We start from the raw sequence: 3,626 nt of genomic DNA on the forward strand, positions 1-3,626 counted from the left end.
TTTTTTTCTAATTAGAAATTTGCACATTGCTTCCATTGTTATGGCTTCCTCATAGAGGAAGCTTTAAGAGCGAAATAAGAATAATTTGAATACTTTCAAGAAACATCGTAGTAAAGTTAGATTTCTCTCTTAAAGCTTCCTCTATCAGGAAGCCATAACAATGGAGGCAATGTGCAAATTTCTAATTTGCCTACTTTAATGATGAGGAAAAAATGTGCAAATTTCCAATTTGCACGCTTCAATGATGAGGAAGCAATATACAAATTTCTAATTTGCATACTTTCAAGAAACATCGAAAAAATTAGATTTCGCTCCTAAACCTTCCTCTATGAGGAAGCCATGTGCAAATTTCTAATTTGCACACTTTACTTTACTTTTTTCTAATTATATATTATATTGTTCTTCAGTTTTTTCAATCAAAATTTCATATATAATTCATTAAAATATGATTAATTAGTTCTTGAGTTATAGACATGTGAAATTTTTGGAAATCATTATTAAAGAAAATTTGCGATAGTTACACCAACCAGAGACATTTCTAAAAAAAAAATTAATATTAGGACTTTTTGCTTATACTAATGTGTACATTTCACCATTACATTTTGTAGCATCACTTTTGAAACACCCAGTATAATTAAAAAGTGTTCATGTACGGATTCCGCGAAATTTCAAACATCTATAACTGTACGATTCACGCATCGCACGAGCGAGATTGCCTTAAATATTCGCGCCAAACCTGCAGGCGTCCGCGCGTCTTCGTTTATTTCCGCGCTCGCACGGCAACGGCCGCTGGGCCCTCACCCCCCATTTTTTCGCTTGTTTTTCCGTTGTTCCCCTCTTGCGTCAGCGACGCGCACGATCCTGCAGTTCGACACCAACCACGAATGTCGCCGGTTCTATCTCTCTGTTGTATTCACGTGAAATAAAGTGTTGCTAACAGAAATTAAATTAGTGGAAGCCAATTTCCACGACCACGCCGCGAGATCCATAAGTATCTCGCACGCGAGGAAGCGAATTATTTCGTACATCGAGTTGGTCCTTCGAGCCGGATTGCGCCACAAGCAGTCCTACGGATACGCCCCACGAGCGTTCCGACAGCCACACCGACATCGAACATTGCCATCAGAGAGACGAGTCCGCACGTTTCGTGCGCAACAAGACTTCCGGCACATTCGGCAATCGCCACAGCAACCCAAGGGCGGCCATTTCAGCTACACATTCGTGGCAAATACACGTCGAACTTCACAATCGTCACGTAGTGACACGCATCGGGGAATTACGCCAGCCAGACGTATTCTCACGTGATAGATAGCCAATATATTAAAATGTCTTTGTGTTCTCTAAAACTCATCGCGCCTGCGTTTTAGGCCTGACTGTTTATTCCTTTTAGTTTGACCATCTAGGTTCAGTTTACGTTTATATTCTTTACCGATATAGGGGCCCTTACTTACTTCCTTCTTATACGCCAGAACGGCACGAGTACAATGTGTGTCGATAGCAATAAACTTTAAGTTTGTTTGAAGTGTTTTATGTCTTATTCTGCCCAAAACTATCCTGATAGAGGAGCGCTATTCTGTCATCACGCAACCTCTGGACGAGCAGCCAAGCCAGCCTGTCGCCGGCTTTCAGCCCGTCGCCGAGCGCCAGTTTCTCGTCGGGTTCCAGCCTGTCGCCGGGTGCCAGCCTTTCGCCGGGTTCCAGGGCATACCATCGGGGCAGCCTACCAGCAAGGGCATGCGCACGAGCATCATCGTCCGCCGAGATTCAGCGTTCATCGGCAGTCCCCCCCTCACCCCTTCTCATCGAGCGGCGCCGATACGAAACGCGAGGCTGATCCCGAGGTAACTGATTACATTTTCCGTCGATCAGGATTCAGCATATACTCGTGCGGTTTGTTGCCTCAGTCTCACAATGCCGTCGCCCGATATTTCAGTTTTGCGCAAACAGCGAAGCACTCTAAAGGCTTCGCGGATTCAATCACCGAGATCACACCAGACGCTCTTGCACAATTGGAGGAGCGCAAATCGCGTTTATCAGAATACTGGGTGACTTATGGTACACTTCAATCCCAAATAGAGATGCTAGATGAAAGCGATAAGGATAGAGATAGCTTCGAGAGTACATATTACTCGATCGCCGCTAAGTTACGCAGCATCGCAAGCCAGCGCTCCTCCAATGACGCAGACGCGTCGAGTTCTTCTTTCGATGCGAGCCGATCGGGTGCATCCGATCCCGTCGCACAGATACGGCTGCCGAAGTTAGAGCTACCCTCTTTTAATGGAAAGTATGACGAGTGGTTGCCTTTTGCAAACATGTTCAAATCAGTTATCAATAATAATATCTCGTTAACTACTATGCAAAAATTTCAGTATCTAAGAGGGGCGGTCTCTGGCGACGCGGCCAGTGTTATTCAGTCATTGGAAATATCCGATAAGAATTATGAAGAAGCATGGAATCTTTTGAGGGAACGTTACGACAACACTCGCGTAATCGTATACATTCACATTCGAAAAATCTTAGAGATACCGTTAATGCCAAAGGAAAACGTTCTCGAGCTGCGAAAGATGGCGGACAATACCTCGAAGCATCTTCGCGCGCTTATTTCCCTGAAAGTCTCGGCCGACAAATGGGACGACATTCTCGTGTGCATTTTAACCTCAAAATTGGACGCTCTCACAGCTCGTGAATGGCATCATTCCCTCAAAGACTCCTCATTGCCTTCTTTGAAACAATTTTTAAGTTTCATCACTCGGCGGTGCCAGGCCTAGAGGGCAATCAAAAACTTGCCCCAGCCACTGCTACCTCCCGGCTAGATTCAAAGAGACAATCAGCAGCTCACGCGGCCACAATAAATGCTAAGTGCGCCTATTGCCGTGGAGATCATCCCATTTACTATTGCGCAGACTTTTTAAAGTTGTCAGTAGACAAGCGGATAAAAGAAGTCCGAAAATGCAAATTGTGCGTCAATTGCCTGCGCGCAGCGAGTCACACTTCCGCGCAATGCAATTCACGCTCTTGTCAAACGTGCGACAGCAAGCACAACACTCTTCTTCATTTAGAGACCTCTAAAGATGTCAGCAAGGACGTCGTTTCAAAAAAATCGAATTCCGAAGAAACCGCGTCCCAAACCACGGTAGCAACACATAGCGCCGTGCAGAATTGTAATGGCGACGTGTTACTTTCAACGGCCGTCATATACGCCGTCGACCGCCAAGGTTCAGCCAAAACATGTCGCGCGCTACTTGATTGTGGCTCACAAGCCAATTTTATTACCAGAAAATTCTTTGAAACATTAAAACTAAAATCGCGCCCGCTGAATGTCTCCATAAAAGGTATAAATCAGGTATCTTCAACCGCGCATCACGTTGCGACATTGACCATTCAATCGCGCGTAAATTCCTTCGCGACTCCCATCGAATGCATAGTTACCGACCAAATCACAAGCAAGTTACCTGCGTTAATGATAAATCGCAAGAACATTGCAATACCACACAACGTAAAACTAGCCGATCCGCAATTTCACGTATCCTCGGAAATTGATCTGTTGATTGGCGCCGATTTGTTTTGGCAATTATTATGCACGCATCTGGCCCACGGGCCAGATTAAGTCGCTCGAGAACTGTCCG

This window comes from Vollenhovia emeryi, unplaced genomic scaffold (genome assembly GCF_000949405.1).
Source record: "Vollenhovia emeryi isolate VEMERY1.0 unplaced genomic scaffold, V.emery_V1.0 DF939655.1, whole genome shotgun sequence".
NCBI classification, from domain to species: domain Eukaryota; kingdom Metazoa; phylum Arthropoda; class Insecta; order Hymenoptera; family Formicidae; genus Vollenhovia; species Vollenhovia emeryi.